The sequence below is a fragment of the Plectropomus leopardus genome, chromosome 3, assembly GCF_026936395.1.
Source record: "Plectropomus leopardus strain MGB_pleo_1.0 chromosome 3, ASM2693639v1, whole genome shotgun sequence".
NCBI classification, from domain to species: domain Eukaryota; kingdom Metazoa; phylum Chordata; class Actinopteri; order Perciformes; family Serranidae; genus Plectropomus; species Plectropomus leopardus.
The window spans coordinates 31096861-31112882 of record NC_142178.1 but is presented as its reverse complement, the minus strand read 5'-3'; positions in this window follow the sequence as shown (position 1 = coordinate 31112882).

Genomic DNA, 16022 nt, shown 5'->3' with positions numbered 1-16022 from the left:
TATACTATGCGATTTTTTTGGTCATTTTTTCAATATGCTAAAATATGACATTTTTGGTGGTTTTTGATCGTTTCTTCACCATGCTACACAATAACGCGTCTCAACAGACTATTCTATGTTGTTTTCAGCCCTTTTTATTTTTGGTCACATTTTGACATTTTTGGCAAGGCTATACTATGCGATTTTTTTGGTCATTTTTTCAACATGTTAAAATATGACATTTTTGGTGGTTTTTGATCGTTTCTTCACCATGCTACATCATTACGCGTCTCAACAGACTATTCTATGTTGTTTTCAGCACTTTTTATTGTTGGTCACATTTTGACATTTTTGGCAAGGCTATACTATGCGATTTTTTTGGTCATTTTTTCAACATGCGAAAATATGACATTTTTGGTGGTTTTTGATTGTTTCTTCACCATGCTACACAATAACACGTCTCAACAGACTATTCTATGTTGTTTTCAGCCCTTTTTATTGTTGGTCACATTTTGACATTTTTGGCAAGGCTATACTATGCGATTTTTTTGGTCATTTTTTCAACATGCTAAAATATGACATTTTTGGTGGTTTTTGATCGTTTCTTCACCATGCTACACTATTACGCGTCTCAACAGACAATTCTATGTTGTTTTCAGCCCTTTTTATTTTTGGTCACATTTTGACATTTTTGGCAAGGCTATACTATGCGATTTTTTTGGTCAGTTTTTCAACATGCTAAAATATGACATTTTTGGTGGTTTTTGATCGTTTCTTCACCATGCTACACTATAACGTGTCTCAACACACTATTCTATGTTGTTTTCAGCCCTTTTTATTTTTGGTCACATTTTGACATTTTTGGCAAGGCTATACTATGCGATTTTTTTGGTCATTTTTTCAACATGCTAAAATATGACATTTTTGGTGGTTTTTGATCGTTTCTTCACCATGCTACACTATTTCGCGTCTCAACAGACTATTCTATGTTGTTTTCAGCCCTTTTTATTTTTGGTCACATTTTGACATTTTTGGCAAGGCTATACTATGCGATTTTTTTGGTCATTTTTTCAACATGCTAAAATATGACATTTTTGGTGGTTTTTGATCGTTTCTTCACCATGCTACACAATAACGCGTCTCAACAGACTATTCTATGTTGTTTTCAGCACTTTTTATTGTTGGTCACATTTTGACATTTTGGCAAGGCTATACTATGCGATTTTTTGGTCATTTTTCAACATGCTAAAATATGACATTTTGGTGGTTTTGGTCGTTTCTTCACCATGCTACACAATAACGGCGTCTCAACACACTATTCTATGTTGTTTTCAGCCCTTTTTATTTTTGGTCACATTTTGACATTTTGGCAAGGCTATACTATGCGATTTTTTGGTCATTTTTCAACATGCTAAAATATGACATTTTTGGTGTTTTTTGATCGTTTCTTCACCATGCTACACAATAACGCGTCTCAACAGACTATTCTATGTTGTTTTCAGCCCTTTTTATTTTTGGTCACATTTTGACATTTTTGGCAAGGCTATACTATGCGATTTTTTTGGTCATTTTTTCAACATGCTAAAATATGACATTTTTGGTGGTTTTTGATCGTTTCTTCACCATGCTACACTATAACGCATCTCAACACACTATTCTATGTTGTTTTCAGCACTTTTTATTGTTGGTCACATTTTGACATTTTTGGCAAGGCTATACTATGCGATTTTTTTGGTCAGTTTTTCAACATGCTAAAATATGACATTTTGGTGGTTTTGATCGTTTCTTCACCATGCTACACTATAACGTGTCTCAACACACTATTCTATGTTGTTTTCAGCCCTTTTTATTTTTGGTCACATTTTGACATTTTGGCAAGGCTATACTATGCGATTTTTTTGGTCATTTTTCAACATGCTAAAATATGACATTTTTGGTGGTTTTTGATCGTTTCTTCACCATGCTACACTATTACGCGTCTCAACAGACTATTCTATGTTGTTTTCAGCCCTTTTTATTTTTGGTCACATTTTGACATTTTTGGCAAGGCTATACTATGCGATTTTTTTGGTCATTTTTTCAACATGCTAAAATATGACATTTTTGGTGTTTTTTGATCGTTTCTTCACCATGCTACACAATAACGCGTCTCAACAGACTATTCTATGTTGTTTTCAGCACTTTTTATTGTTGGTCACATTTTGACATTTTTGGCAAGGCTATACTATCACGATTTTTTGGTCATTTTTTCAACATGCTAAAATATGACATTTTTGGTGGTTTTTGGTCGTTTCTTCACCATGCTACACAATAACGCGTCTCAACACACTATTCTATGTTGTTTTCAGCCCTTTTTATTTTTGGTCACATTTTGACATTTTGGCAGAGCTATACTATCACGATTTTTTGGTCATTTTTTCAACATGCTAAAATATGACATTTTTGGTGGTTTTTGATCGTTTCTTCACCATGCTACACTATTTCGCGTCTCAACAGACTATTCTATGTTGTTTTCAGCCCTTTTTATTTTTGGTCACATTTTGACATTTTTGGCAAGGCTATACTATGCGATTTTTTTGGTCATTTTTTCAACATGCTAAAATATGACATTTTTGGTGGTTTTTGATCGTTTCTTCACCATGCTACACAATAACACGTCTCAACAGACTATTCTATGTTGTTTTCAGCCCTTTTTATTGTTGGTCACATTTTGACATTTTTGGCAAGGCTATACTATGCGATTTTTTTGGTCATTTTTTCAACATGCTAAAATATGACATTTTTGGTGGTTTTTGGTCGTTTCTTCACCATGCTACACAATAACGCGTCTCAACACACTATTCTATGTTGTTTTCAGCCCTTTTTATTTTTGGTCACATTTTGACATTTTTGGCAAGGCTATACTATGCGATTTTTTTGGTCAGTTTTTCAACATGCTAAAATATGACATTTTTGGTGGTTTTTGATCATTTCTTCACCATGCTACACTATTACGCGTCTCAACAGACAATTCTATGTTGTTTTCAGCCCTTTTTATTTTTGGTCACATTTTGACATTTTTGGCAAGGCTATACTATGCGATTTTTTTGGTCATTTTTTCAACATGCTAAAATATGACATTTTTGGTGTTTTTTGATCGTTTCTTCACCATGCTACACAATAACGCGTCTCAACAGACTATTCTATGTTGTTTTCAGCCCTTTTTATTTTTGGTCACATTTTGACATTTTTGGCAAGGCTATACTATGCGATTTTTTTGGTCATTTTTTCACCATGCTAAAATATGACATTATTGGTGGTTTTGATCGTTTCTTCACCATGCTACACTATTCTGGCGTCTCAACAGACTATTCTATGTTGTTTTCAGCACTTTTTATTGTTGGTCACATTTTGACATTTTGGCAAGGCTATACTATCACGATTTTTTTGGTCAATTTTTCAACATGCTAAAACATGACATTTTTGGTGGTTTTTGATCGTTTCTTCACCATGCTACACTATAACGTGTCTCAACAGACTATTCTATGTTGTTTTCAGTCCTTTTTATTTTTGGTCACATTTTGACATTTTTGGCAAGGCTATACTATGCGATTTTTTGGTCATTTTTCAACATGTTAAAATATGACATTTTTGGTGGTTTTTGATCGTTTCTTCACCATGCTACACTATAACGCATCTCAACAGACTATTCTATGTTGTTTTCAGCACTTTTTATTGTTGGTCACATTTTGACATTTTTGGCAAGGCTATACTATGCGATTTTTTTGGTCATTTTTTCAACATGCTAAAATATGACATTTTTGGTGGTTTTTGATCGTTTCTTCACCATGCTACATCATTATGCGTCTCAACAGACTATTCTATGTTGTTTTCAGCCCTTTTTATTGTTGGTCACATTTTGACATTTTTGGCAAGGCTATACTATGCGATTTTTTGGTCATTTTTTCAACATGCTAAAATATGACATTTTGGTGGTTTTTGATTGTTTCTTCACCATGCTACACTATAACGCATCTCAACACACTATTCTATGTTGTTTTCAGCACTTTTTATTGTTGGTCACATTTTGACATTTTTGGCAAGGCTATACTATGCGATTTTTTTGGTCAGTTTTTCAACATGCTAAAATATGACATTTTGGTGGTTTTGATTGTTTCTTCACCATGCTACACTATAACGCATCTCAACACACTATTCTATGTTGTTTTCAGCACTTTTTATTGTTGGTCACATTTTGACATTTTGGCAAGGCTATACTATGATTTTTTTGGTCAGTTTTTCAACATGCTAAAATATGACATTTTGGTGGTTTTGATCGTTTCTTCACCATGCTACACTATAACGTGTCTCAACAGACTATTCTATGTTGTTTTCAGCCCTTTTATTTTTGGTCACATTTTGACATTTTGGCAAGGCTATACTATGCGATTTTTTGGTCATTTTTCAATATGCTAAAATATGACATTTTTGGTGGTTTTGATCGTTTCTTCACCATGCTACACAATAACAGCGTCTCAACAGACTATTCTATGTTGTCTTCAGCCCATTGTTATTTTGGTCATATTTTGACATTTTTGGCAAGGCTATACTATCACGATTTTTTGGTCATTTTTTCAACATGTTAAAATATGACATTTTTGGTGGTTTTTGATCGTTTCTTCACCATGCTACATCATTACGCGTCTCAACAGACTATTCTATGTTGTTTTCAGCACTTTTTATTGTTGGTCACATTTTGACATTTTTGGCAAGGCTATACTATCACGATTTTTTGGTCATTTTTCAACATGCTAAAATATGACATTTTTGGTGGTTTTGATTGTTTCTTCACCATGCTACACTATAACGTCTCAACAGACTATTCTATGTTGTTTTCAGCACTTTTTATTGTTGGTCACATTTTGACATTTTGGCAAGGCTATACTATCACGATTTTTTGGTCATTTTTCAACATGCTAAAATATGACATTTTTGGTGGTTTTTGATCGTTTCTTCACCATGCTACACTATAACGCATCTCAACAGACTATTCTATGTTGTTTTCAGCACTTTTTATTGTTGGTCACATTTTGACATTTTTGGCAAGGCTATACTATTCGTTTTTTGTGTTCATTTTCTCAACAAGCTAAAATATAACATTTTTTGTCATTTTTGATCGTTTCTTCACCATGCTACACTATTACGCGTCTCAACAGACTATTCTATGTTGTTTTCAGCCCTTTTTATTTTTGGTCACATTTTGACATTTTTGGCAAGGCTATACTATGCGATTTTTTTGGTCATTTTTTCAACATGCTAAAATATGACATTTTTGGTGGTTTTTGATCGTTTCTTCACCATGCTACACTATAACGTGTCTCAACAGACTATTCTATGTTGTTTTCAGCTCTTTTATTTTTGGTCACATTTTGACATTTTTGGCAAGGCTATACTATGCGATTTTTTGGTCATTTTTCAACATGCTAAAATATGACATTTTTGGTGGTTTTGATCGTTTCTTCACCATGCTACACTATTACGCGTCTCAACAGACTATTCTATGTTGTTTTCAGCACTTTTTATTGTTGGTCACATTTTGACATTTTGGCAAGGCTATACTATGCGATTTTTTTGGTCATTTTTTCAACATGCTAAAATATGACATTTTTGGTGGTTTTTGATCGTTTCTTCACCATGCTACACTATAACGTGTCTCAACAGACTATTCTATGTTGTTTTCAGCCCTTTTTATTTTTGGTCACATTTTGACATTTTGGCAAGGCTATACTATGCGATTTTTTTGGTCATTTTTTCAACATGTTAAAATATGACATTTTTGGTGGTTTTTGATCGTTTCTTCACCATGCTACACTATAATGCATCTCAACAGACTATTCTATGTTGTTTTCAGCACTTTTTATTGTTGGTCACATTTTGACATTTTTGGCAAGGCTATACTATGCGATTTTTTTGGTCATTTTTTCAACATGCTAAAATATGACATTTTTGGTGGTTTTTGATCGTTTCTTCACCATGCTACATCATTACGCGTCTCAACAGACTATTCTATGTTGTTTTCAGCCCTTTTTATTGTTGGTCACATTTTGACATTTTTGGCAAGGCTATACTATGCGATTTTTTTGGTCATTTTTTCAACATGCTAAAATATGACATTTTGGTGGTTTTTGATCGTTTCTTCACCATGCTACACTATAACGTGTCTCAACAGACTATTCTATGTTGTTTTCAGTCCTTTTTATTTTTGGTCACATTTTGACATTTTTGGCAAGGCTATACTATGCGATTTTTTTGGTCATTTTTTCAACATGTTAAAATATGACATTTTGGTGGTTTTGATCGTTTCTTCACCATGCTACACTATAACGCATCTCAACAGACTATTCTATGTTGTTTTCAGCACTTTTTATTGTTGGTCACATTTTGACATTTTTGGCAAGGCTATACTATGCGATTTTTTTGGTCATTTTTTCAACATGCTAAAATATGACATTTTTGGTGGTTTTTGATCGTTTCTTCACCATGCTACATCATTACGCGTCTCAACAGACTATTCTATGTTGTTTTCAGCCCTTTTTATTGTTGGTCACATTTTGACATTTTTGGCAAGGCTATACTATGCGATTTTTTTGGTCATTTTTTCAACATGCTAAAATATGACATTTTTGGTGGTTTTTGATTGTTTCTTCACCATGCTACACTATAACGCATCTCAACACACTATTCTATGTTGTTTTCAGCACTTTTTATTGTTGGTCACATTTTGACATTTTTGGCAAGGCTATACTATCACGATTTTTTGGTCATTTTTTCAACATGCTAAAATATGACATTTTTGGTGGTTTTTGATCGTTTCTTCACCATGCTACACTATAACGCATCTCAACACACTATTCTATGTTGTTTTCAGCACTTTTTATTGTTGGTCACATTTTGACATTTTTGGCAAGGCTATACTATGCGATTTTTTGGTCATTTTTCAACATGCTAAAATATGACATTTTTGGTGGTTTTTGATCGTTTCTTCACCATGCTACACTATAACGTGTCTCAACAGACTATTCTATGTTGTTTTCAGCCCTTTTTATTTTTGGTCACATTTTGACATTTTTGGCAAGGCTATACTATGCGATTTTTTTGGTCATTTTTTCAACATGCTAAAATATGACATTTTTGGTGGTTTTTGATCGTTTCTTCACCATGCTACACAATAACGCGTCTCAACAGACTATTCTATGTTGTTTTCAGCCCTTTTTATTTTTGGTCACATTTTGACATTTTTGGCAAGGCTATACTATCACGATTTTTTGGTCATTTTTCAACATGCTAAAATATGACATTTTTGGTGGTTTTGATCGTTTCTTCACCATGCTACACTATAACGCGTCTCAACAGACTATTCTATGTTGTTTTCAGCACTTTTTATTGTTGGTCACATTTTGACATTTTTGGCAAGGCTATACTATGCGATTTTTTTGGTCATTTTTTCAACATGCTAAAATATGACATTTTTGGTGGTTTTTGATCGTTTCTTCACCATGCTACACTATAACGTGTCTCAACACACTATTCTATGTTGTTTTCAGCACTTTTATTTTTGGTCACATTTTGACATTTTGGCAAGGCTATACTATGCGATTTTTTTGGTCATTTTTTCAACATGTTAAAATATGACATTTTTGGTGGTTTTTGATCGTTTCTTCACCATGCTACATCATTACGCGTCTCAACAGACTATTCTATGTTGTTTTCAGCACTTTTTATTGTTGGTCACATTTTGACATTTTTGGCAAGGCTATACTATGCGATTTTTTTGGTCATTTTTTCAACATGCTAAAATATGACATTTTTGGTGGTTTTGATCGTTTCTTCACCATGCTACACTATAACGTGTCTCAACAGACTATTCTATGTTGTTTTCAGCCCTTTTTATTGTTGGTCACATTTTGACATTTTTGGCAAGGCTATACTATGCGATTTTTTGGTCATTTTTTCAACATGCTAAAATATGACATTTTGGTGGTTTTGATCGTTTCTTCACCATGCTACACTATTACGCGTCTCAACAGACTATTCTATGTTGTTTTCAGCACTTTTATTGTTGGTCACATTTTGACATTTTTGGCAAGGCTATACTATGCGATTTTTTGGTCATTTTTCAACATGCTAAAATATGACATTTTGGTGGTTTTTGATCGTTTCTTCACCATGCTACACTATAACGTGTCTCAACAGACTATTCTATGTTGTTTTCAGTCCTTTTTATTTTGGTCACATTTTGACATTTTGGCAAGGCTATACTATGCGATTTTTTTGGTCATTTTTTCAACATGTTAAAATATGACATTTTTGGTGGTTTTTGATCGTTTCTTCACCATGCTACACTATAATGCATCTCAACAGACTATTCTATGTTGTTTTCAGCACTTTTTATTGTTGGTCACATTTTGACATTTTGGCAAGGCTATACTATGCGATTTTTTGGTCATTTTTCAACATGCTAAAATATGACATTTTTGGTGGTTTTTGATCGTTTCTTCACCATGCTACACTATTACGCGTCTCAACAGACTATTCTATGTTGTTTTCAGCCCTTTTTATTGTTGGTCACATTTTGACATTTTTGGCAAGGCTATACTATGCGATTTTTTTGGTCATTTTTTCAACATGCTAAAATATGACATTTTTGGTGGTTTTTGATTGTTTCTTCACCATGCTACACTATAACGCATCTCAACACACTATTCTATGTTGTTTTCAGCACTTTTTATTGTTGGTCACATTTTGACATTTTGGCAAGGCTATACTATGCGATTTTTTGGTCATTTTTCAACATGCTAAAATATGACATTTTGGTGGTTTTTGATCGTTTCTTCACCATGCTACACTATAACGTGTCTCAACAGACTATTCTATGTTGTTTTCAGCCCTTTTTATTTTTGGTCACATTTTGACATTTTTGGCAAGGCTATACTATGCGATTTTTTGGTCATTTTTCAACATGCTAAAATATGACATTTTGGTGGTTTTTGATCGTTTCTTCACCATGCTACACTATTACGTCTCAACAGACTATTCTATGTTGTTTTCAGCCCTTTTTAGTTTTGGTCACATTTTGACATTTTTGGCAAGGCTATACTATGCGATTTTTTTGGTCAGTTTTTCAACATGCTAAAATATGACATTTTTGGTGGTTTTTGATCGTTTCTTCACCATGCTACACAATAACGCGTCTCAACAGACTATTCTATGTTGTTTTCAGCCCTTTTTATTTTTGGTCACATTTTGACATTTTTGGCAAGGCTATACTATGCGATTTTTTTGGTCATTTTTTCAACATGCTAAAATATGACATTTTTGGTGGTTTTTGATCGTTTCTTCACCATGCTACACAATAACGCGTCTCAACAGACTATTCTATGTTGTTTTCAGCCCTTTTTATTTTTGGTCACATTTTGACATTTTTGGCAAGGCTATACTATGCAATTTTTTGGTCATTTTTCAACATGTTAAAATATGACATTTTGGTGGTTTTTGATCGTTTCTTCACCATGCTACATCATTCTGGCGTCTCAACAGACTATTCTATGTTGTTTTCAGCACTTTTTATTGTTGGTCACATTTTGACATTTTGGCAAGGCTGTACTATGCGATTTTTTGGTCATTTTTCAACATGCTAAAATATGACATTTTGGTGGTTTTTGATTGTTTCTTCACCATGCTACACAATAACACGTCTCAACAGACTATTCTATGTTGTTTTCAGCCCTTTTTATTGTTGGTCACATTTTGACATTTTTGGCAAGGCTATACTATGCGATTTTTTTGGTCATTTTTTCAACATGCTAAAATATGACATTTTTGGTGGTTTTTGATCGTTTCTTCACCATGCTACACTATTACGCGTCTCAACAGACAATTCTATGTTGTTTTCAGCCCTTTTTATTTTTGGTCACATTTTGACATTTTTGGCAAGGCTATACTATGCGATTTTTTGGTCATTTTTTCAACATGCTAAAATATGACATTTTTGGTGGTTTTTGATCGTTTCTTCACCATGCTACACTATAACGTGTCTCAACACACTATTCTATGTTGTTTTCAGCCCTTTTTATTTTTGGTCACATTTTGACATTTTTGGCAAGGCTATACTATGCGATTTTTTTGGTCATTTTTTCAACATGCTAAAATATGACATTTTGGTGGTTTTGATCGTTTCTTCACCATGCTACACTATTACGCGTCTCAACAGACTATTCTATGTTGTTTTCAGCACTTTTTATTGTTGGTCACATTTTGACATTTTGGCAAGGCTATACTATGCGATTTTTTGGTCATTTTTCAACATGCTAAAACATGACATTTTGGTGGTTTTGATCGTTTCTTCACCATGCTACACTATAACGTGTCTCAACAGACTATTCTATGTTGTTTTCAGTCCTTTTTATTTTTGGTCACATTTTGACATTTTTGGCAAGGCTATACTATGCGATTTTTTTGGTCATTTTTTCAACATGTTAAAATATGACATTTTTGGTGGTTTTTGATCGTTTCTTCACCATGCTACACTATAACGCATCTCAACAGACTATTCTATGTTGTTTTCAGCACTTTTTATTGTTGGTCACATTTTGACATTTTTGGCAAGGCTATACTATGCGATTTTTTTGGTCATTTTTTCAACATGCTAAAATATGACATTTTTGGTGGTTTTTGATCGTTTCTTCACCATGCTACACTATAACGCATCTCAACAGACTATTCTATGTTGTTTTCAGCACTTTTTATTGTTGGTCACATTTTGACATTTTTGGCAAGGCTATACTATGCGATTTTTTGGTCATTTTTCAACATGCTAAAATATGACATTTTGGTGGTTTTTGATCGTTTCTTCACCATGCTACATCATTACGCGTCTCAACAGACTATTCTATGTTGTTTTCAGCCCTTTTTATTGTTGGTCACATTTTGACATTTTGGCAAGGCTATACTATCACGATTTTTTGGTCATTTTTCAACATGCTAAAATATGACATTTTTGGTGTTTTTTGATCGTTTCTTCACCATGCTACACAATAACGCATCTCAACAGACTATTCTATGTTGTTTTCAGCCCTTTTTATTTTTGGTCACATTTGACATTTTTGGCAAGGCTATACTATGCGATTTTTGGTCATTTTTCAACATGTTAAAATATGACATTTTTGGTGGTTTTGGTCGTTTCTTCACCATGCTACACAATAACGCGTCTCAACAGACTATTCTATGTTGTTTTCAGCCCTTTTTATTTTTGGTCACATTTTGACATTTTGGCAAGGCTATACTATGCGATTTTTTGGTCATTTTTCAACATGCTAAAATATGACATTTTTGGTGGTTTTTGATCGTTTCTTCACCATGCTACACTATAACGTGTCTCAACAGACTATTCTATGTTGTTTTCAGCCCTTTTTATTGTTGGTCACATTTTGACATTTTTGGCAAGGCTATACTATGCGATTTTTTTGTCATTTTTCAACATGCTAAAATATGACATTTTTGGTGGTTTTTGATCGTTTCTTCACCATGCTACACAATAACGGCGTCTCAACAGACTATTCTATGTTGTTTTCAGCCCTTTTATTTTTGGTCACATTTTGACATTTTGGCAAGGCTATACTATGCGATTTTTTGGTCATTTTTCAACATGTTAAAATATGACATTTTTGGTGGTTTTTGATCGTTTCTTCACCATGCTACACTATAACGTCTCAACAGACTATTCTATGTTGTTTTCAGCACTTTTATTGTTGGTCACATTTTGACATTTTTGGCAAGGCTATACTATGGATTTTTTGGTCATTTTTTCAACATGCTAAAATATGACATTTTGGTGGTTTTTGATTGTTTCTTCACCATGCTACACAATAACACGTCTCAACAGACTATTCTATGTTGTTTTCAGCCCTTTTTATTGTTGGTCACATTTTGACATTTTTGGCAAGGCTATACTATGCGATTTTTTTGGTCATTTTTTCAACATGCTAAAATATGACATTTTTGGTGGTTTTTGATCGTTTCTTCACCATGCTACACTATTACGCGTCTCAACAGACTATTCTATGTTGTTTTCAGCCCTTTTTATTTTGGTCACATTTTGACATTTTGGCAAGGCTATACTATGCGATTTTTTGGTCATTTTTTCAACATGCTAAAATATGACATTTTTGGTGGTTTTTGATCGTTTCTTCACCATGCTACACTATAACGTGTCTCAACACACTATTCTATGTTGTTTTCAGCCCTTTTTATTTTTGGTCACATTTTGACATTTTTGGCAAGGCTATACTATGCGATTTTTTGGTCATTTTTCAACATGCTAAAATATGACATTTTTGGTGGTTTTTGATCGTTTCTTCACCATGCTACACTATTACGCGTCTCAACAGACTATTCTATGTTGTTTTCAGCACTTTTTATTGTTGGTCACATTTTGACATTTTTGGCAAGGCTATACTATGCGATTTTTTTGGTCAATTTTTCAACATGCTAAAACATGACATTTTTGGTGGTTTTTGATCGTTTCTTCACCATGCTACACTATAACGTGTCTCAACAGACTATTCTATGTTGTTTTCAGTCCTTTTTATTTTTGGTCACATTTTGACATTTTGGCAAGGCTATACTATCACGATTTTTTTGGTCATTTTTTCAACATGTTAAAATATGACATTTTTGGTGGTTTTTGATCGTTTCTTCACCATGCTACACTATAATGCATCTCAACAGACTATTCTATGTTGTTTTCAGCACTTTTTATTGTTGGTCACATTTTGACATTTTTGGCAAGGCTATACTATGCGATTTTTTTGGTCATTTTTTCAACATGCTAAAATATGACATTTTTGGTGGTTTTTGATCGTTTCTTCACCATGCTACATCATTACGCGTCTCAACAGACTATTCTATGTTGTTTTCAGCCCTTTTTATTGTTGGTCACATTTTGACATTTTTGGCAAGGCTATACTATGCGATTTTTTTGGTCATTTTTTCAACATGCTAAAATATGACATTTTTGGTGGTTTTTGATTGTTTCTTCACCATGCTACACTATAACGCATCTCAACACACTATTCTATGTTGTTTTCAGCACTTTTTATTGTTGGTCACATTTTGACATTTTGGCAAGGCTATACTATGCGATTTTTTGGTCATTTTTCAACATGCTAAAATATGACATTTTGGTGGTTTTTGATCGTTTCTTCACCATGCTACACTATAACGTGTCTCAACAGACTATTCTATGTTGTTTTCAGCACTTTTTATTTTGGTCACATTTTGACATTTTTGGCAAGGCTATACTATGCGATTTTTTTGGTAATTTTTTCAACATGCTAAAATATGACATTTTTGGTGGTTTTTGATCGTTTCTTCACCATGCTACACTATTTCGCGTCTCAACAGACTATTCTATGTTGTTTTCAGCCCTTTTTATTTTTGGTCACATTTTGACATTTTTGGCAAGGCTATACTATGCGATTTTTTTGGTCATTTTTTCAACATGCTAAAATATGACATTTTTGGTGGTTTTTGATCGTTTCTTCACCATGCTACACTATTACGCGTCTCAACAGACTATTCTATGTTGTTTTCAGCCCTTTTTATTTTTGGTCACATTTTGACATTTTGGCAAGGCTATACTATGCGATTTTTTTGGTCATTTTTCAACATGCTAAAATATGACATTTTGGTGGTTTTTGATCGTTTCTTCACCATGCTACACTATAACGCGTCTCAACAGACTATTCTATGTTGTTTTCAGCACTTTTTATTTTTGGTCACATTTTGACATTTTGGCAAGGCTATACTATGCAATTTTTTGGTCATTTTTCAACATGTTAAAATATGACATTTTGGTGGTTTTGATCGTTTCTTCACCATGCTACACTATAACAGCGTCTCAACAGACTATTCTATGTTGTTTTCAGCACTTTTTATTGTTGGTCACATTTTGACATTTTTGGCAAGGCTGTACTATGCGATTTTTTTGGTCATTTTTTCAACATGCGAAAATATGACATTTTTGGTGGTTTTTGATCGTTTCTTCACCATGCTACACTATAACGTGTCTCAACAGACTATTCTATGTTGTTTTCAGCCCTTTTTATTGTTGGTCACATTTTGACATTTTGGCAAGGCTATACTATCACGATTTTTGGTCATTTTTTCAACATGCTAAAATATGACATTTTGGTGGTTTTGATCGTTTCTTCACCATGCTACACTATTACGCGTCTCAACAGACAATTCTATGTTGTTTTCAGCACTTTTATTTTTGGTCACATTTTGACATTTTGGCAAGGCTATACTATGATTTTTTTGGTCATTTTTCAACATGCTAAAATATGACATTTTTGGTGGTTTTTGATCGTTTCTTCACCATGCTACACTATAACGTGTCTCAACACACTATTCTATGTTGTTTTCAGCACTTTTTATTTTGGTCACATTTTGACATTTTTGGCAAGGCTATACTATGCGATTTTTTGGTCATTTTTCAACATGCTAAAATATGACATTTTGGTGGTTTTGATCGTTTCTTCACCATGCTACACTATTACAGCGTCTCAACAGACTATTCTATGTTGTTTTCAGCACTTTTTATTGTTGGTCACATTTTGACATTTTGGCAAGGCTATACTATGCGATTTTTTGGTCATTTTTCAACATGCTAAAACATGACATTTTTGGTGGTTTTTGATCGTTTCTTCACCATGCTACACTATAACGTGTCTCAACAGACTATTCTATGTTGTTTTCAGTCCTTTTTATTTTTGGTCACATTTTGACATTTTTGGCAAGGCTATACTATCACGATTTTTTGGTCATTTTTTCAACATGCTAAAATATGACATTTTTGGTGGTTTTGATCGTTTCTTCACCATGCTACACTATAACGCATCTCAACAGACTATTCTATGTTGTTTTCAGCACTTTTATTGTTGGTCACATTTTGACATTTTTGGCAAGGCTATACTATGCGATTTTTTGGTCATTTTTTCAACATGCTAAAATATGACATTTTGGTGGTTTTTGATCGTTTCTTCACCATGCTACATCATTCTGGCGTCTCAACAGACTATTCTATGTTGTTTTCAGCACTTTTTATTGTTGGTCACATTTTGACATTTTGGCAAGGCTATACTATACGATTTTTTGGTCATTTTTCAACATGCTAAAATATGACATTTTGGTGGTTTTTGATCGTTTCTTCACCATGCTACACTATAACGCGTCTCAACAGACTATTCTATGTTGTTTTCAGCACTTTTTATTTTTGGTCACATTTTGACATTTTTGGCAAGGCTATACTATGCGATTTTTTTGGTCATTTTTTCAACATGCTAAAATATGACATTTTTGGTGGTTTTTGATCGTTTCTTCACCATGCTACACTATAACGCATCTCAACACACTATTCTATGTTGTTTTCAGCACTTTTATTTTTGGTCACATTTTGACATTTTGGCAAGGCTATACTATGCGATTTTTTGGTCATTTTTCAACATGCTAAAATATGACATTTTTGGTGGTTTTGATTGTTTCTTCACCATGCTACACTATAACGCATCTCAACAGACTATTCTATGTTGTTTTCAGCACTTTTATTGTTGGTCACATTTTGACATTTTTGGCAAGGCTATACTATGCGATTTTTTGGTCATTTTTCAACATGCTAAAATATGACATTTTGGTGGTTTTTGATCGTTTCTTCACCATGCTACACTATAACGTCTCAACAGACTATTCTATGTTGTTTTCAGCACTTTTTATTTTTGGTCACATTTTGACATTTTTGGCAAGGCTATACTATGCGATTTTTTTGGTCATTTTTCAACATGCTAAAATATGACATTTTTGGTGGTTTTGATCGTTTCTTCACCATGCTACACTATACTTGGCGTCTCAACAGACTATTCTATGTTGTTTTCAGCACTTTTTATTTTTGGTCACATTTTGACATTTTGGCAAGGCTATACTATACGATTTTTTGGTCATTTTTCAAC